At 43.5% G+C, this 21132-nt stretch overlaps 1 long non-coding RNA gene across 1 annotated transcript in view; it reads right to left on the bottom strand.

Annotated features, from left to right (window-relative positions):
* Window positions 1-294: 294 nt before the first annotated feature.
* Window positions 295-21132, bottom strand: part of LOC111931304 (uncharacterized) — a 57669-nt gene continuing 36831 nt past the window's right edge. The window contains exons 3-12 of the long non-coding RNA XR_015290045.1: window positions 11810-11902; window positions 10518-10701; window positions 8639-8810; window positions 8146-8244; window positions 4441-4687; window positions 3782-3903; window positions 3384-3446; window positions 3030-3299; window positions 1809-1957; window positions 295-360 (exon numbers count right to left, since the gene is read on the bottom strand). This is a non-coding gene — a long non-coding RNA (uncharacterized LOC111931304). The remainder of the gene's footprint in view (window positions 361-1808; window positions 1958-3029; window positions 3300-3383; window positions 3447-3781; window positions 3904-4440; window positions 4688-8145; window positions 8245-8638; window positions 8811-10517; window positions 10702-11809; window positions 11903-21132) is intronic.

Consider the following 21132-nt stretch of genomic DNA (forward strand, 5'->3'; position numbering starts at 1 on the left):
CATCAATATGCAAAACAAACACATTTGATGTATCAGAACAGCAACAAAGAGCCTCCAGAGGCTGCAGGGAAAGCACCTATTTGGTGGGGAGAGCAAACCCAGGGGATATAATGAGCTGGTGAGGCATGGTTCAGCTTCTTGGGATTCAGAAGGTAATTAAACAAGGCAAAAGTCAGCAGAATAGCATATTACACCTTGAATTTAACAAAGTCATCAGCACTTACCCTTACTGAGGAATCTTCTTTTTCCCTCTACCCACAATTCCAGCACATTTTATTACCAAAACCCAGGCTCACCTCACATAGATGGAGAAGTTAATCATAAAACTTGTTCAAAATGTAACTTAGAATCTTCCATGTTCTGTGTGGGAAACATATAGAGGAAATAAAATCAAGTAAGAAGAAGGTTAGTCACAGTGAAATAAAATGAAACTACAGCTGCAAAACTTAATGGATTTTTATGTCTGGGGGAACCCAAAGCAACATTCTGGTCTCCCACCACCACAGGCAGCACAGAAACCCCCCACCATATGGTTCAATCAGTACGTATCTGCCACAAGCTCTACCGAAACTTGGCTGACACAGCTCTGTCCTGAGCTCAAAACAAGTGTTTATTTTAACAATCAGTAAAAGAAAAACCTATGTTTGATTGGCATAATCTACTGATTGGAATGGGGTATATCTGACACTGAAGAGTATGCAGGGCTAAAGTGTTGCTTTCAATACCATACAGTTACATACTTCCACATTTTAAGGTCCTTGGAGATGGAGTTTTGGTACTCCCATTTGCTTTTTAATTTTCATTCATAGCTAAATATCATCTGTGTGACTGAAAGGGGACAAAACCCGCTGTTATGAGAAGAAGTGATGTCATGGCATTTCCAAGCAGGCAGGGTACCTGGGCAATGCAGCAGCATGGTGCCTTTACTGCAGTAGCCAGAGCATTTGGAGATCTTTCCAGAATGATGCAGGATAGGGAACAGCAGGCATGCCCACACTGCTCTGCAAGGCCAGCACCACATGGCCCAATACATCATCCCAGATAAGGCCAGAGCCTCTTTGCAAGCTTACATTTCCAGAAAATGGAAAAGATCAAAGCTGTGGGAGTACTTTTAAATATAGAGAGGACTGTCTCACTCTGTTCTGCTGCATGAAAGAGGGACTTTGTTGGAGAATTAATTGCTTTTATGTCAAGAGAGTAACTTCCACTGCCTTCACCAGGTCAGCTATGCTGACCTTCATTACACCTTGACTCTTTCAGCCCATCTGGCTATAAATTAGGACAGACGTATTATACCCTTTCCTTCTCCTGTAATGCACATGAACATCTCAGCAATACTATTGGCACATAAAAGCTTCTGCCCCTCTCTGTTTCCTTCCTTAGATAATGAGCCATTCATTAAGCAGGCAGATGCAGTTCTAGCTGATATATTATGTAATTTTGTGGGTGAATAACAGACAGATAGAAGATGGCAAAAAAGAAAAGCCAAACAGGCAGAATCTCCAGAGCCCCAAGAGCTGTAATGTCACCAGCTTTGGTGACAACAGCTGTTCCCTTTGGTACATCCTCACTGCTGGAGCATGCAAGAAAAGGTTTACCCTCCACAACTCCCAAGCACCTGTACTGTATTGGAGTAGCTTTAAATAAGCCTTGAAGTCCAGTCTATACCACCAGTGCTGAGTTCCTACGTCAACCAGTCCAGTCATAGGCCTCTCCTCTGGCAGTCCACCCAGAGGAACAGGATTTTGCCTGAGATCTCATCAATCCCCCACTCTTAACTGCCAGGCAATTAATATCTTTCCACTTACTTGAATTCTTTAATGTCCGCTGTGCTTTTGTGTGCTGTTCCTTAGTTTCTGCTTATATACACTAACAGACATTCTTCACACAAAGGTCATGCAACTAAAGCTGCATGTTCTTTTTCAGGCAGTAAATATTGCAGAGACAGTCTTCTGAACTGGAAAACAGGAATCTTGGTGTCAGATGTGTATAAAAAACCACAAGAAGTTAAAGCACTTTTCAGACCTCAAGAACTATGGGTAGAACAAATAGTCACAGGTTTGTGACCCCAAACATTGCTTTGCCTCAGTGCAGCTCTGTGATTTTTTCTAGATGTGGGTGCAAACCAACCTTGAATCTTCCCAGCCTTCTGATCTGAATGGCAAGTTTGGCCATGAGATGAAAAGAAAAGGTTTTGGGTTAAGTTTTGGGCAAACTGCTCCTGATCTTCTAGTATTTATTATTTTTACTCCTGTTATTCACCTATCCCTACCTGAAAGCTGACATAAGTTTGGCTCACAGACTTCTCCAGTGGGATCCACTGGTAGCTGCCAGTCCTGCACACACACATTAAATCTTACCTAATGAATAATTGCCAGGGGACAGGGACACTTCATTCTCCTGATAACAGCATTCACCTCAGGGAATGAAATAACATTTTGAGGCTGGACACAAATGCACGTAATACAAGGATGTCATGATTTACCCCACAGGACAGTTATTGCAAAGCCCAGACACAACACGATGAGACAAGTATGAGAAAAGGTGCCCTATGGGGCTAGACTCTGTATATTAACCTGCAAATATGCAGGAGAACTTGGTGGCAGAGCTACAGACACTTTTCTTTTTTGTACCTATTTCTTGATGCTTTAACTACAGAATCTTTCTTTTTACTAGCAGTGTGTGAACCAAAGTTCAGGGAGGGGAGCTCTGTTTGTACAGGCATTGCTGGAGCAGTGAAGGTCACCCAGGTTTTCAAACAGAGACTGGAAATCCAGCATTGATGTCCTCTCTCCAGCCAGGGGCTACATCTCAGCCCCCAGCCCCAAGAAAATAGGTGTTCTCCTGGGATACTCACTCCAGAGAGCTGTTACACTGCTTCCTCTTCTGCAGCAAAAGCAGTTATGAACATCTGCCCATTACATAGCCACAAACAGCCTTTACATCAAATGTGGCTCTGTCTCCTTAGTCTCATTTTTATTTCATGCTGGTGAAAAAACACATGGCTGATTGCACTGGACTCTACTTACCCATATGCCAGAGCAATGAAATCTTTTTGCCTCCACCCAGCCAATCAGCCAGGGCATGTGCACTGGGATGTACTGGGCCCAGCTTGAGGCTGGAGGGGCAGTTTGGTTCCTGTTGTTCACTCCCCCATTAGCCTTTCAGACAAAAATGCAGAGAAAAGACTGCCAAGTGGAAGAGGTCAGGGAGGCAGGCACACACTTGTCTAACCGGATTTGCAGTGACACTTCACAGGCCAGCACACTGCTGCTGGTGGTTCAGGGTTGGTTTCCCTCCTGCCAAACAAACCCAGATTTGCATTCAGTAACAAACTGTACTCTTTGCTTCTAATTTCTTGCATGGCCAACTCCTTTGCTCACCGTGTTACAAGGGAATTTGAGTCCAAAATGTGAAAGAGCTCTCATGCAAGAGGCAGAATGATACTGTGGAAAATAATACAGGATCCTGTAAATAAGGACTACATGAGAGGAAGCATTCAGAAAAGGTGCTAAATTAATGTTATGGAAAACTGTAAATTTGGATGCAATTTAAATAGGTACATAGAATACAGAGTGAATACATTTTCCAACCTCTAAAAGGGATAGTCTATAAATAGACTTTTAAATCTATTACAGGATCTTTTAAGACCCACTAAAACATTCAGCAAATACATCAAATTATATTTATTCCTCAAACTCACCACCAAACAGCTACAGCCTTACCCTAATTTTTCCTCTTTGAAAAACAATAGGAAACAAACTGGTTTATCTTACTGTACCTGCTGCAAATACCTTTATGGCAAGGTAATTGCTAAGAGCATTGTGTTGAACAATTCATTACTTTGTTACAGGAACGTTTGTCATGCCCTTTGGAGATAGCAGAAGAGAATTCTCCCGTGACCTTTGAAAAATGAAATCAGCGGCATTACTCAGAAGCCAAATTCAAAGTTTAAAAACAGATTTAAGAAGGGTTTCCCATGCATCCTAAAAAAGAGACAATCTGCACTTTCACCGGGAGCCTAGCTAGATTATTCCAGTCCTTTTAGACCACTAATGATTTGTGCCAAATGAGCACTTGGAGCAGTGATTCACTGATGAAAGCGCTGCAGGGCTCCCTGTCCTGTGCACAACTCTGTTCTCGTCATCACAGCAGTACAGGACATAACACCGTGGGCTGCCTGCACTGGAGAGAAGATCATGAGCTCGATTGTGTGTTACAAACAAAGGGAGAGCCATTATCAGACGCTGCCTTGCCAGGCAGCATGAAAAACCGCCTCTGCAAATTGCATAATGCCCCTGGATATTCCCAGCAGTGCTATGGCAGGCCCACGGGGCTGGCACTTGGACAGGGAGGAAGCCGGATCTCCACCCTCCCACCTTCCCTCCCATCATGGGAAAGCTCAGGAGAACTCTTGTGTAGTCAAAAAAAACCCCTCACTTATCTCCTGGGAAAGAGCTGTGCTGCTCTGGGGTGACATCTGATGCACAGCGTTGTGGTCGTGGATCAGAGGGAAATCAGCATGGTGGGAGCCTTGGGAAGCTGCTGGAGAGGGCAACAGGAGAGGTGTCACACTTGTTCTCCTTGAGTGCATATCACATTGCTGTCCCTCATCCTGTGCTTGTCTTGCTCATGAGACAGTGCATCCCAGTTTTGATCAGTCCCGTGCATTACAGCAGGAAAACCTCTAAAGGACAGGAGAATGCTGTTAACACAAAGCCTGTCTATGCTGCAGAGACCACCTCACAGCATGGAAGAGCTTCAGTTTAACCACACAGAGATGCTGGTGTGATACCTTGTTCCTCGCTGCTCATGGGCTGGGTGAGTCCCTGTGCCTGCACCAAGGAGGGGCAGGAAGAGTGGCACAACTGGGGCAGAGGGAAGGGGCTGCTCCATTGCTTGAGAGGTACTGTGAGGCAGCATGAGGGTGAAATCTCCAAGGAGCACAAAATTCCCACTGGAGCAGCAGATGGTGAGAATCCCAGCCGTTGTTCAGTGGGAAAGATTTTACCATGAGCGAATGTGACCACGATAAGCAGCATGTGTGACGTACCCAGCTTCATTTCCCTTGCCTGAGAATCCATATGCTTGGAATGCTGCCTCCTCCACCTCCTCCTCCTCCACTCTTGCTGGTGGCACCAGGGATTTACAAGACAGGAGGGAGCATTTCCTAATATTGGCTGGGTGTAACTTTCCAGCATGACTGATTGTGTTATTAACTGTGGCGAGGGGAAGAGCACAAGTGAGCAGCATGGGAGAGTACTTTAAAACCTGGAGATGAATGATAAGTGATATTAAATAGTTCTATGTATGCAAAATAAATGTTTGAAGTTTTCAAAACTATTGTTATAGACATTGCTGGGTTTATTAGAAAAGGGGAAAGTTATTGAGAAAAGTGAGGCATATGTAGAAAAAAATGACATCTATGTAAATAAGACAGAAAGGATCTGGGCCTTAATGGAATCAGAGTTTAAAAACAGTTTTAAATTAAAGACAGGGTAAGGGAGAGGTATAAGAATGCACAGTTTGGTTGAAGCTCTCAAACCTCTTTGTAAAGAAAAAGGATAGGACAGAAGGTAATGTGGATAAGTGGAAACAGAAAAAACATGTCTCTGTAAATGAAGCCCTAATTAAGTAATATGCATGTGCATGCATACACACACACAAAGTACACAAAAATAGTAGCTAGTCTGCAATCACTCTTAAAACCATTTTGGTACAAATGGCAATGATCTGAAAATAAGGGATGATGAACTAGAATGCTGGAATTCAAATAAAGATATGGGCAATCTATGTAACTGGGAAACGTTCTAGAAAAATCTAATTAGTAAAATACTATTATATCAGGTTTAAACAGTATAAATGTCAGAACAATTCATGCCAGAGAGAGAGATAAAAGTGACTCAAGTTCTCAGAAGAACTACGTAGATTGAATATCAAGCTAAATGTTTGGCTTTAAAAAGGGAAATCATATAGAAGTGATGAAATTCATTGGAATCAGTAGCTAAAACCAGTAAAGTAGTTTGAGATAACATCAGATTGTTTAGAGACACTCTATAGCAGACTCCTCATCAAGTAAAAAATATTCAAAACAGAAAGAAAAAGTAGGCCAACATGATTAAACCATGTAAGATTTCTGAGATATAAAAATAATTTCTTTAAAAGATAGGGAGTTAAGGAAGATGCAAAAGAACATGGTCTAACAAAGTGGATGTGAAAGAAAAATAAAGTACAAGAAAATGAAAAGCAACTCACTAAAGGCATAAAACGGAATGATGGGACATTTTCAACCACAGCAAAAGCAGGAAGCTGACAGAGAATTAATGGGCTCTGTCGATGAACAGGAGCACATATAGGAGGGAGAGGACATAGGAGAAAATCAAATTAAATTTGTCATTTAGCTGCTCCCTCTGGAATGCTGAATTACTCTTTAAGGAGGATCAGTCTTATAGAGTAGTTTCAGGACACCTTCAACAGGACCAGGCTGAGGCCACTGTGACTTGGTCAGGATTTCCTGCCCCATTCCTTGTCCTAGTGCTGGTCCTTCCTTGATCCCATGGCTCAGGCACTGAAGGCACACTCAAGCAAGTCACTGAGGGTAAGGGCCATAATGCACACAGCCTGGGATTCCAGAGACTTCCCACCTCAGGGTCATGAGCTACCAGCTTCCCCAGGGAGAAGTCTGATGAGGGTCTTCCAAGATCAAGGGGTGTGGAGAGCAAAACCACCATCTGGAATCTCAGTCCAGCACACAACATCAATGGGCCTTGGACTGGGTCTCCTTGCCAGAAAATAGTCAGGCATTGGAGGCACCTCAGGACTGTGCCCCAGCTGTAGATGGGTGCACTGCTGCACACAACAGGCAGCAAATCTCACCCTGCTGAGCACAACCCATCAGGTGTCCTCGCCACTTTGTGTCTGGGTGGCACTCAGCAGTCAAGGAGGACGTGGATGTGACATTTCTGAACTGTGTGGTTCAGAGACAAAGCAGGTGGACATCAGTTGGTCCACTGAGGTGATTCCTGGAGACTGCTGAGGGCTGGTATCCTTTACAGAGCTGACAAAAAGCTGTGTTGTGCTATCCAAAGTAAAAAGAGAGATTTTGTACTTTCCAAGAATAGGATTCTCTGAAATCAATCACAGAGATACAAATAGATGACTGTCACAATATCTGACATGCTAACTCTAAATAAAAAATAAATCTAGATACTGAGCCTTTGATGATTGCCTCTTTTCCTGAAATTTGGATATTTTGCATTTCCTAGCCACATGGATCTCCCAAACTGAAAAGTCAAGTGGTTGATTTTTTTTTTTCCAAGTATCAACATGCTCTGTCTCAGAGCACTGCAGGCTTTTCAGGGAGGTGTGGTTGGAAACACTGTCACCTTTCTGTCCTAGCCAAGCTCCTGAGCCATGTTGGTACAGAGGGCAGGCAAGATCAGTGTTTAGATTCTTCTGAGTAAAGGTAGAAATCTTGGCAAATGCTTTGGATGCTTTATTCCTACCATGTCTCCCTGAAACCTCACATGGTCCAGTCATACCAAGTGGTCTAATAAAAAAACTTAAGGTTTAGGGTGTTGCTGCTTTTTCAATCAGACCTTAGGTCACCATCCATTAGACCTTAGGCACTTTGAAGCTCATGCATGTAGTTAAATCCAGTTAAATAAAGGCTAAAATCCATCTTGTTTTTATACTGTGTTGAGTGCTGACCTGAAACAAGCTAATGTTGTGTTTGCATTTTATAATGATCTCCACAATAGAGATCAAACACATCTCATTTCTCATGCTGGGATTAATAAGCGACTCCTGGCTCATGAAACCTTTCAGCTTCCATGATGCCAATACATCCAACACTCTGATTTCCAAATATTTTTGGCCACTTGCATGGTTGCCATTACTGCAGTGTCTGATCATTCTCAGTTGCAAATGTGTCTATACCCATCACACCTCTGTGACTGACAGCTGCTCTTTTGCCAAGAGTACAGACAGACAGCTCTGGGCCAGAGAAGGGAATACATATCCCACACCCTCCAGCTCCTTGGAGTCCTTGGCTGCCAGCACAATCACTGCACCAACTTTTTTTTCCCATTTCCCCTCTATCAAAAGACACGGGCCAAATCCTACTGGCATCTATGAGCATCTTACCATGGACGTCACAAATCTTCTACTGACTTCAGCAAACTTGGCTCAAACCTAATTGCTTCTGCCAACCTTCCTGTGTTCCTGGACTTTGCAGGCTAACTGCTAAGGACAGAAATAAATTCTTTGTTTACTCTGGTAACTGGAGAGCTGCTTTAACCTCTGGCTAAAAACAGGTGCATTTTCCTATCAGATTCATGAGTCACTTGTCCCAGGAAAGACTGGTGAACTTGGAAAGCCCAGGGCTCATGGAACAACAGGAAAGGATGGCTTTTAAATTGAATGGTGGCAAATCTCATAATCTGGTTTTCCTGTGTGGCTTTTTTCTTTTTAAGTTGTGTTAAGTCATTGGTTTAACACAGCTCTGGCCCGTTCCTTGCAATTCCTGGTATTTTAGCATCACATCCAGTTTGGAATGGAAAACACTACTGGTGTTTGACTCCTACCAGAAACAGCAGGTGTAATGTGTGACTACATAAATGATGCAAGCAATTAATACCTCCATAATAGATTCTGTGCTTTGTCCAGCATAATCACATCTTTCAGCACAGGAACTTGTATCTCTTCTCCTTCTCCTTCTCCTTCTCCTTCTCCTTCTCCTTCTCCTTCTCCTTCTCCTTCTCCTTCTCCTTCTCCTTCTCTTTCTCCTTCTCTCTCCTTTCTCTACAGAGCTGTTTTCACAGAAAATAGTATTGCTTCTCACATACCATCTTGTCAGGAACAGCCAAGGAATTCTTAAAAGATGACCTTCAAGGTGACTTCTTTTTGATGAATTAAAAAAAAAAAAAAACAACCAAAAAAACCAAACCTGCAATATCATTCCGCTCCAATTTTAACACCAGAAATTCAAGTCTTACCACACTGTTTCCCACAACTGTAGACTTATGATGACATCCTGAGAAGCTGCTCAGGGGATATTTCTCCACTGCACAGTTAACCCATGTTCTGGCTCAAATTAAAATCAGTGGCTCTTGCCATACACAGAAGAGAAACTTCTGACAGGCCAGAGTGTGCTCCTGGTTTAGACCAGATTACATGGTTGGCTGTAGAGTGCAGAACCTGGGACTGGACCTTACTTCTTTTACCCTGTGACTGCAGACAGGAAAATGAAATAAAAAAAATTATTTAAATTCTGGTGATTCTCCAATGCACCTCCTGTAGCTCCTCTGTGGCAGTCAAGTGGCAGCAAAATAAGCACACAGCCTCTGAGCACCAGAGAAGTCTGGCTCTGTGGCCAGACACACACAGATTAGTACAGCACCATCAAGGTCACAGAAATACTGGCAGGTCTCTGCTTGAGATGAGGCCAGGTCAACCGTGCAGTAAAATTGAAGCATGGTGGGGGAACTGATTTTTGTGCTACATCTCCGACAGTTTTGCTAAAGATGCCTCACCATGTTAAGTGTTTTTGAAATAAGGAGAAATCACCTGGTCCCTGCATGGCAGGGATGTTCAAAAAAATCCCCTCTTCATGTCTGTGTCCTTTGAAGACATTCAGTGCATGAATGGTAAAGACTCAGCATTCTTGGCACTGTAACTTAAGTGGATAAGTATGTCTTTGGGGTAATGGAGGAAAATATACATAAAACCCTCTCAAGAGAAACATGCAGAGGAGCATGACCAAAGCATCTCTCCCTTTACAAAAATCAAAGGCTTTCTTTGTTTGATATAATAAGCCACAAATATTTCCAGTTCCTGCCCATCCCCACCCCATTCCTCCCTCTCCCCCTGCCCTTTCCCACTTCAGGTTGCTTGGAATGACACTGGCACTACTTACAAAACCAGCAGAAAGTCAATTACTCACATCTATTATTGCAGAGCTAATTTTTAACCTCTTCCAGCTGCACAGTCAGCTGGCTCGGTAAGCCCTGTTCCTCCAGGCAGCTATCAAGTCACAGCTTTCCATTCCTGTCATGCACGATTTGGAGGATTCTGCACCAAGCAGAGTCACAGAGCTGCACAATATACTCACCTCCCACCATCCTGAGGCTATGCTAGGAAAAAAGAAAAAGGCCAGAGGACTGCAGAAGCCACATGTGCCCAGAGAGCTGCAGGAATGGATGTCAGAGGGAAGGTGAGATGAGTGCAACACAAGCATCTGAGAACGGTGGCATTAATTTGGTGTCACTGAAAGGTGGCCAATGTCACAGCCGGTATTTATTCACCATGACCAAAGGCAGTGTCAACAGGTTCTTGGAGAGGAGAGCACTGGCCAGCATCCATCCTTGAGGTCTCCAAGAACAGAGTGCTGGCCAGTGTAAGTCCATGTGCTCTCTGGGACCCAGACTTGGAGAAGCAGGCACCAGCACACACTATGCTTGCTCCTTGCTGTCAGAGAGGTTCTGCAAAGCAGAACCAAACCACGGTGGGACACTTACCTCAATTGTTGCTTGGTTCACACAAGGACCCACAGCCTTGCAGTAGCATCACCTGCCATCCAAGGCATAGGGACAAGTGTCATGTGGGGCCCAACAGCGTGGGGTGAGCCCAAACAGAACAGATCCTGCTCCTCTCAGTGCTCAGCCATATGCTCTAGCTGATCCAGCTTCCTAGCCCTGCAAGCTCAGAAAAATGTGAAATAAAATAAAATTTATGAAAAGGGAGGAGCAGATATTTTCTAGCATAACAATTTAACCAGATCATTCAAAGCATTCAAGAAGCACCATTCGAGAAACTGTTGTAAATGGTGGGAAAAGGTGACAGAGACCAGGATTGTGGGGGGAAAAAAGATCTAGTGATAGGTAGCTGCTAAAATGCACTGATATGACAGGAGCCACACCCTTCTAGGCTGTACTGGGGGAACAGCACTTGAAATTGTAGATATCTGAGCAAGACAGGCAATGCCTGCCCTCTCCCTGGCTCCCTCCTTCAGCCTTCCCTGCAGTGGAACCCTGTGTCCCCACAGCCACAGGGCTGCACCAGGACTAATGCTGGCACGGGGGAGAACAGATTAACACCGGATCCAAGTGTCTGTGTGCCATATGGCTGTGTCAGGAGTCTAACAGCAACAAGGAAGAAAGATTTATATCTTGCTGAGAAACATTTTATAAAGTGTGTGAAGGTTGTCAAGCTGCTTTCTGGAACTACATCCCATAGGCTTTTCATTTGAAAACCAATTTTCTCCTTTTCAGTTGAAGAAGGGGTATTACCAGAGATATGACCACTTTTGTAAAACACCCCTAACTGAGGAAAGCCCCAAGTGTAAATATTTTTCCCAGAGGTGTAGATTAGAACAGAACAGAATAGGGTTTGAAAAGCACAAGAAAAGAAAATCAAAATAACCAGGTTGGTAATGCCTATGAAGGCAGTGAAGTCTCAGCCTCCAGCCCCTGCTTCCAACGGCCAAGCTCAAGCATGAAAGTAACTTTTCCAGGTAGATAAGTCTAGAAGGGCAGATTTTAACAATTAACCTGCCTAAACAACAGACTAGAGCTAGACACAGACACTGCTAGAGCAAAGTGTTTAAGAAGTCAAGTGCAAAATTTAGTAGAGTGGATGAAGTGGAAGCAGCAATGGAACTGCACTCAGACATAAAAGCAACCATATGTTCTACTTAAAAATAATTATTCTGATCTCAGCTGTCTTCAATACCACTAGTAAGGAAGTTGGTTACGTTATTATGTGTGCCTTTTATGAGAAAAGAAATACAACTACTACTGAAAATACCTACTTCAGCAACACAGTAATAAAGGTTTCTCAGTTCTTCACATTTCTGAGCCCTGGGGTGATTAGTCCACCTTTAGGGCAGTCAGCATAAGATGCCCTGCGCAAGAACAAACACAATTATTTCTAGTTGTCAGCTTTGGGGCCAGTCCACTCTGTGGTCAGCTCAGCCTGTTTTGAGTCCATCTACCCCAGACAACACAAACCAGATAGGAGAACCCACTTCTGCTTTCATCATGCTCTTTGTTAAGCCATCACCATCTCTCCTAATGGCAGGGAAAGGGGACTGGTCAAAAGTAGGATGAAAGATGTTCTTGCCTTACCAACACTACAGACTGAAAGTGCCAGAGAAGAGGAAGGTGATATTTTCACAGCAGAGAGAAGGATGTCAATAACACAGAAAAATGCACCCTGCAGCTCTCATGGTACCAGTGCTATAACATGCATTTCTGGGCCAGCTAATAATAGCAGAATATTGATAAACAGAGAGCTGGGACTAGGCTGGGCAGTGAGGGGGGAATGTGATGACAACAAAGGAAAAGCTGATGTGGGAGGAAGCAGGAATTTATTAACATGGGAAAATCAGGAGCACGTAGTTAGCTCCACTATCAGCTGTCCACTTGCAAGTGAAGGACATAAGTGGACAGACAAGACAAGGTGACAGCCTGGCTGCTGTTGGAGAGTTCACCACCACAGAGGTCAAGTGTCAGGTGTGGGATCATGGTTTGATGGGAGGAAATGGTTTTTGTTTCTACAGGGCTCAGTTTAACCCTAAACAACTCAAAACAGCACTGCCCCACACACCCATCAGTGCACTGCTGGGCTGCAGTGCAGATCAGCTGGATGCCCTGGAGCCCAGTCCCCAAGGAGGAGAGGGAAAACACCTTTCTCACTGCTGTATACTCCCAACCCTGCATGGTGCCCAGGGCCAGGCTTTTACACAAGTGCTGATTTAACAGGATTCTCCACCTTTTGCAGAATCTGGGCCTTCAGAGGTTCCCCAGGGTGAGGCCTGGCAAAAAGAGGAGAGAAAAATCCAGCAATAAAAAATCTCACCCCCAGTCAGGAGAAGTGTCACAGTCTCTTTGCATGCCTGTTAAGTGCTTTTTCTGGGAAGTAAATTGCTAGTAAATAAAGGCTTGATTTGTTTTTTCCCAATCTTTTCAAGCATTGGTAGCTATGAAGAGGGATGGGCTAATCTAGTTTTTGTAGGAAATTAGTAAAATATTTTCATTCTTGTTTATGTGTCAGGCTCTGGGGAGCCAGCACTGAGCCCAGACTGGGCACAGCCATCAGTGGGTCTCAAGCAGGCTGTGACTTAACCATTGGAAGGGAGAGAGAATCAGAAACAAAATCCCGTGTGGATTCCTGAAATGGCCACTGGCTGATCTGCTCCTGAGGTGACTAATAACGATTTGGATTTATTTGACTCTCTGTGGCTTTACTGGAAAGTTAACTCACCCACTGCCAGCATGAAGAGGCTCCTTCCTCTTGCTGGGTTCCAGGGGAATACAGAAGCAGCTCAAAATAACAATTTACTTCAATGCTGTAAATGTCACAGGAAGGGTCATGGGAGGGAGCAGTAGGGAATTTAATTTGATCTGTGATGAAATGTCCTAACTAGATTGTGTTCTGGCAGCTCAGGCAGGCCACACAATACATATGGCCAGGAGGAGAGAACAGAAACACAGTGGGGAAATTTAAGCCAGTCTCTGTCAAAGCACAATGCAAGCTGGGCCTTAGTGCACCTTGCTCTTGCTCAGCTTCGTTAATTATCCTTCCTGGGTCAATCAGTTGTTTGCTTGGCTTTAAAATGTTATTTCCCTGGTCTCTGGTTGAAACGGATTATGCTTGTTCTCCAGGCTTCACAGAAGGCATTATCAGCCTTCAAAAGCTCCTGCATTCCTCCTTCATGTTCCTGTTCCTGCACCACATCATCTTCCGCCAGCCTAGAGGCATCAATTAGAGGATAATCCCAGGGCACCCATACAGTGCCATCAAGAAGCTGCGTGTCACCTCCTCACATCACTTCCTCAGCACCCATTCCTCTGATGTCCACCTTGCTGGAAGGAAAGAGCAGGAAAACAAATGTGACCTGTGCTTCTCCAGGACCTGCTGGAAAAGCAACTCTTTCTGTCAAATCCATAAAAGGAACTGGCAGAAAGAAGCCTGTTATTCCAGTTGTGCCAGTCACTTGATGACAGGAAGAATTGATCCAAAATGCAAATGCTACAAAATAAGCAGGAGTCAGTTGTCCTTAAAAGAAGTTTGCAACCAGAAAATTGCAATTTTTCCTTTCACAGTAACAAGTTTGAAAATGGAAATAAATTTGTCAGCTGAATCATCTGAAAGTGCTTAGTCTGCAAATTTTTCAAAACAATACTGGGATATTTTTAAAAGTTGGAGAAGATGAATACAACCAAGCTGTCTCCTACCCCTTCTCTAGGCATCCTTAATTGCATTATCAGCAGAGGTATGGAAAACAGAGGAATTCAGTAAGCTCAGAAATGTTACACTTTTCCTATCAAGTTCTTAATTAACCAACATGACTCTTTTCAACTGGGGTAAAGAAAACATTAATTTTATTTTCTTAAGAAATAAATAAACAAAGAAGCCACCCACAAAGCATAACATGACAAGTCATCCAAATCATGGTTTCAAAGTGAGCATTTCATGTAAATCTAATATCTAGTTTTGAGAAAAGCTTTAAACCACAAACAACTCAATTATAACACTTTCAGACTTGAAGTTCTCAGGATTCATACTGTTTTGGGACTTTTGCATTTTCACCCTCCCTCATTTCCTACTTTACTACAGCAAATATTTCAGAGAAGTGTTTAAATGCAAATAAAAATATACTCTCAGAGCTGACTGTAGTTTTCAAGTACACAGTAATGAGTAGAGAGAGGAGAAGGATCTGTCTTGATGATTTTTTTGTAGCTTTGTCCTGAATCAGAGAGCAGATGGGTAATTTCAAGCAGAATGATTTTTATGTCTGATTGAGAAACACACAGAACAAATGAGAGCAAAAGCCAAGTCTCCTGCATAGCAATTCCCTCCTATGGCAGTCTTCAAAATGGACCATGAAAAGCATCCCTGCCCTAACAGACCACTCACAGATGGGAGACTTCAGAGCACTGCAATGACACTTCATAGTTATATGCATAAAATTTATAGACCTGTCCTTTCCTTCATGGACAATCAAGAATGGATGAACTGTGAAAGGCAAAGTTCTTTTTCACTCTCTTAATATAAATGTGGCCAATTCCTTTTTTTCTTGTGCAGAGACTCTGTGTTCCTGTACTCAGTGTGCAAATAAGACAGTGAAATGTTATTTTGACTTGTTCTTTACCTCATTCCAAGTGACTATAATAGGGAATAAACATTTCTATGAATACGTCTTGCTCTACTCTCCAGTATTTCCTTCAATCCTTTTGCCATGACTTACTTAAACAATTATTTCTACACTTATACAATCCTGATGCTAACTGACTCACCTGTACCAATTAAACCATTGTAAGGAGATTATCTCTATTTAATCCTTGTTGTCCTATAGATACAAATTAGAGCATCACTTCAAATGCACACAAGCCAACTCAACCTTTGTGTTTAACTTACAGTTTTCTTGCTTGTTGCTCTCTCGCCTCTCTTGCCTTAATGAATATAGTTCTACTGTTTCCAATTCCAAAACTCAAACAATACATCTGCACCGACAAAATTCATCTATTCTTATCCTCCTCTGTGCCTCCCCATATTCCCTTCTCCACCTGTGTCTGCTCTTTTACCAGCTACCCAGACTGCACCACCCTTTTAGTGTGTAAATACCTCTGAGCAGCTCAGACACAGAACCACAGGTGGGTTTGAACCTGTCCACTCAGAATAATCAGAGGCTTGGTGAGCTGCTGCTCTGCTGGACACCCATTCCAACCAGGACATGGAGAGGAAATAACTAGTCTACAATGGCAAGGCCTCTTTTGACTATTAATGTTTCTTTTAAATGTGCATATTTAGGAAATAAAGACAATGACTCCAGCCTCTCTTCTGTAGCTCTTCTTTCATCTATTACATGTCATACATTAGACTGCAAACTCCTTGCTCTGTGCAGTGTCTCTGTTCCCAGTTTGACATGAGGAACTTCCAACGTTGATTTCAACCTTAGTGACATGATAGTAAATAGCCAGTAACAAACCATAATAAATTTTTCTCATTCACTGAACCTATCTGAAACAAGTTGCAAAACAAGCACCCCTTGTGATTATGTGAAACTTGGATCTAATACTGCAAGATTTCTCTAAGCCTCTCCAAGGCAACATCTGTGCTCCACCCGCTAATTCTACTTTCAGAAAATAATGGACAGTGAGTGAAAATGAAAGGGTTAATTTCTCACTGTCTCTGACTAACCTTTCCAGGCTATTCAGTTTCCTCTCAGACTCCAGCCCATCGGAGGCATGTGAGGTGAAGGATAGAATTACACACTGGGCATGTTTCCTGTACTTAGTGGGTGGATAGAGCACAACTTCCGCACTAATAATGTCAAGGTAATTAGGGCATCCTGCAAAACCTGTAACAGGGAAGAAATAACCATTGTTTATTGTCATTTCTATTGCTGAGGTGATGGGCTCCCTTCACAACTCTTCTTGCCTTTTGAGCCATTCTCTACTTCAGCAGATACACAACTGGTCCAAATACAAGAACCCCAGCATTCACAATATGGACTTGGGCTAAAATCTGATTTTTTTTTTTCCAGTACCATTATTTCTCCCAGCCCTGTCTAAGGGCCTGAAGGAGTCACTGAAACTGGCACCTCTGTCCCACATAAAGTCTCTGGGCCACTAGACTACAGAAACACAACTCTGGCTCAGTGGTGAACTAATTTATGTAGTGTGGCAAACTCCAACAAGTGTAGATCAAGAGCACATCTTGAACACCCCCTTCTTCCACAAAGTAGTCAGGACAGCTCTTGGGCAGATGAGTCAGGGTTCTAAAAAGGCATCTCTCCTCTTGAGAAGAGCCCAGTGTGCAACAGCAGCTGGGATGTCCTATCTTCTGGATTCTGCTGGAAAGAAATGTTTTTTTGCTTAACTCTTGAAAGAAATGGCACCAACACTGACCTTCAAGTATTGCAAAGCCCAGCAGGCCCCACAATGGGCCACAGGATGGGGTAAAATTGAAATTATTTTCTTCTCAATTTCCTACTGATTTCCTTAAAAAGCTCCTTTATTCAATGTGGGCTTTTGGTAGATGCTCTCTTTGCCCTTTGGGAAGGCAGATTTTGGAGAGAAGTAACAAACTTTCCTTGAGACAACTGAATATAGCTGGGAAAAAAGCAGAGAACTTTGGGTAACTGAAACTTTTCTTAGATCTCTATTTCATAAGAATTTTAGCATCAGACTACTGACCATGTGGCTTTGCTACAAACTGCCTCTCCTCTCACTAAAAAGATGCCCAGGGTGAGATGGCTGCATACTGGGAACCAGTTGGTTGTACAGCCCAGGGTCCCCTCTAGGGCTCCGCAGTGAACCAGGGGAACCGATGGGAAGTGAGACAACTGTGGGACAATGCACAAGCCTTTGCCACTGAAAGAGAAGGATCTTTTGCTTGACTTTTCTGGCTGCATTCATCACAAGCTGTGCTGTACACAGATGCCAGCACAGCCCGTCCCATACCACAGGAAGCATCTACACGGTCAGATGAAGAGAGTCATGTGGTACTTCTGCCTTGCCAGAGGGCTGGGGGCTGCTGGGCTCCTGAAGCCATTTAAATGCATCAGCAGGGACCATCTCAGGATCACTTAATCCTGGGCAGGGGAACATGACCATGCAGATGTACCCTGGCCTGGTGCTGCTGGGCATTAATTCGTGCTTACACTGCCCAGCAAAACTGACCTTCTGTCCATACTGGAATACAGATAATGATCTGTTAAATTATTGCCCCTTCCTTTCATAAGGTTTCCTGACTGCTGGGTGCTGATGTTCACAAGTACTTTAAGGAAAGCAACATTGATTTTTCCTCAGGTGGAGAATCTCAGGATGCCGCGTGTTTCTTGTTTGCTTCACCAAACCTATTTCCAAGAGCCGTGGTTTTGCACACATTGCAAGCACAGCCTGCATCAATATCCTGGGGGGAACTGTGATTCTAATTAATGACAGAGTCCTTCTAAAGGTGTCTTTATTAAGCTTGTACATAAGGGCACTCTGCTAGGAAATGTCCCTTCCCTCTCACATGACATAAGCTGTTGCCATCTGAAAAATATACTGACAATAATGCTGAGCCTAAATTATTAAGTGCAGTGCTGCTGGGCTTGTGGGGACAGCCACATGTTGTATATACTGTCTGAAGGGTCTTGTGTGTTATGAAATTCTACACTTGCTTTTCAGAACAGGCATGTTTTCAGATTGCATTTGTGACTGCAAAAAATTCAGCCTATAAAAGAAAGCTATTTATTTCAGATGTGGAACAAGGAAAAAGGTCCTCAGATAATTAAAGATAACTCTGGAACAGACTGAAAAGGTGATGCTGTGGAAATAAGTAATAGAAGAAAACTACATAAGATTACCAGCAATCAGAACATAATGGTTGTCTGTAATGTTTTTCACCCTACAAAACAACCCTGGTATCTAAAAGCTGGTCTTCACTCAGAACTTGCTAACATAATTATAATGCTAAAAATACCAGTATAGCTCTGTTTGGACATGCTTATTTCAAAACAAGAAAAGTCATATAGGGTGGAAATACATGTGTAACATGAAGTATAATTATTTGGGTAAAATTCCCTTCCCTCATTAAGAAAAACCTCACAACTTGTCTGGTTCATTATAAGCACTGATTTTAGAAGCAATCTTTGACCTGCAGATAAAAGAAAGAGCACATCCACCCAAAAAGGCAGGTCCCACATCCGGTGAGCTTCCCTCAGATGAGAGGGGAAAAAGCTGAGACTTGCAGAAAAATCCACCTTTCCACAAAAGCCTGGAAGGAGGAGTTTAGTGGCCGAAGTGACTAAGTAGCAGCAATGCCTTTGCTCTAGCTCACTGTTTCCTCTCTGCTGCTACAACGTGGGAACCAAGCTGTGGGATAACTGGGGGTGGGAGAGCTGCAATGGTTGGTCTGGGCAGTGCCTTTTCCTCAGAGACTGAGAATTTCATATACAAAGCAGCCTGTGCTTCTCACCCTTCTGGAGGAGTGCAGGCCAGCAGAGGTTAACAACTGACCCTAACCCTTCTGCCTGGGAGTGGGCTGAGCTGAAGCAGCAGAAATCCCTGCTGACAACTCCAGAAGGATTACCTAGTGATAGACTTTAGCTACACCCAACCTCTGAAGAATATCCCCCCTGCTTGCCAGTCTTGCCAGGCCACTGAAAAGTGAGCGTTTCATGGGGCTTCAGGATTTTCCATCCAGCCACTGGACCTGGAAGTCATCTGTGAGCAGTCCATGACCATTCCCTGCCTCAGCACTTTGCTCAACTCAGCCTACCATGACACAACTTTCATGGCTTTCAACCACTTCCTTCACAATGCTGCCTCATGGATATCCCCATGAGGAATGCTATTTCCTCTACTAAGTTTTCGTGCTATTTCTAGTCATGCCCAATTAGCTATTCTCCTGTCTGACTTACTCAGCCTTTGAGGATAGACAGCTCCTAAGAGAGGCAGGTGCGAGAAAGCACTCTTATGAGCCCAACATTAAGGCACTTAATTGCTGCAGGACTTCAAATCCCAAGCAACTATTAATAGCCACAAAATAAATGCTATCTTTTGCCCTAGAGACTCTCTACTACTTGTTTGTAATAGAGAACTTTTGAAAAAAGGCAGAGTTGTAATGGCCTGGGTACAGACCAAAGTCAGTTCTGCTCATTGACTGCCTTCAGCTCCTCCCCCAGCCAAGTTTCTAACAGAGAGAAACAGCTGCCCAGAACTCAGAGTTCTTCAGATGTTGATTTAATCTGTGCTTAGAGGTGTGTCTTCCCACAGAAACTTGGAGATGTTGGATAGATATAAAGAAGAGCTTCTGGTGGAGGCAGTTTGGATCAACCCTGCTATCTGCTCACAGCTGCTGGAAGAGAGCAGGATCGGTAGGATGCAGCGAGTAAAAGAAACCTACAAAATAATGCTGGTCTTTGAAAAAAATGTTGTGAATTACCAGTGGAAACCTTTCAGGAGAGAAGTAAGTCACAGAGGGAGAGCTCAATGCAGGCTGCAGGCATCCCCCAGCTGCCAGGTGGGAAACAAATAGCCTTCATTGTGCAGTGCCATGCAACTGACATGTCTCCATCTGGGGACAAGCATCATGTCAAGAAAGGATGTCCAGAAGAGATGACTGGTGACAAGCAAGAAAACCCGAGATGCCTTGTAAGAACCTTCTTTAGAGGTCCTCTCCCATTTTGCATGGTTTTATAGGGCCATGAATGGATCATGTTGCTTTACATGATGCTGTCTTATGAAGGAGACCAGTTCAAGCACTCAGAACCTGCACAGGGCCTCATTGAGTGGCTGAAACCATCACAGATAACCTGTGAAGAAGCTCAACCCAGATACATTGGGACTTTGGTCAGAGGTCACAAAAAACATGTACAATCTTCTAATACCCTCAGAACAGAGGTGAAGTGTTTTCACAGTGAGTGCAGCTTTGTATAGCTTCAGTTGACGAGAAACCCTTAAAAGTCCTCTTCTCATAAAAGCAACCACAGAACAGGTATTTCCCATTTCAGTTCTCAGTTTGCAAACAACATAGAGCTCAGACTTTGCTTATGAGACAGCCTAGATATCAGGAATGAGGTAAGTTTACTAATTCCCCTAAATCATGCCTCCCAGCTCTTCAAAGAAAGCAGCAGTCTCACTAATCTCACACTATCTTTCTCATGCAGAAGAGAAGCAGAGCCATTCCCCACCAGGTGACCCTTTAAGGGACATCCTGTGCAGACTTGCTGACAGACTCCCACTCTACTGACATCTTGAATGATCCTGCACTTCATCAGTGCCTTGTCCCAAATATAAGGACTTGGAGGATACAACAAATTGCAGAAATTGCCTTTCAGCCCTGCATGGGATACTCATGAAGTCATGTCTGCACTGAAAAACTGTGTCGGCTGTATTTTTTTCACCCTCAAACAATCCTTTGACTTGATCCTAAACCAGCCCCATTCCTGCCAGGACACAAGTGTGTCCCAGCGCCATCTAGCCAATGTGCCTTAGAAACACACAGCAGGACCTGGAGATCAAATCCCAATGCAGAGGTTATCCCTAAAAACAAAAACCCCTCACCACCGAACCTAACACCCACAGCTGCATAGCCAGCTCTGGGCCCAACCTACACCTTGGCTTGCTAAGTTTGCTA

Source organism: Cyanistes caeruleus, chromosome 8 (genome assembly GCF_971803275.1).
Source record: "Cyanistes caeruleus chromosome 8, bCyaCae1.hap1.1, whole genome shotgun sequence".
In the NCBI taxonomy this organism is placed as follows: Eukaryota; Metazoa; Chordata; class Aves; order Passeriformes; family Paridae; genus Cyanistes; species Cyanistes caeruleus.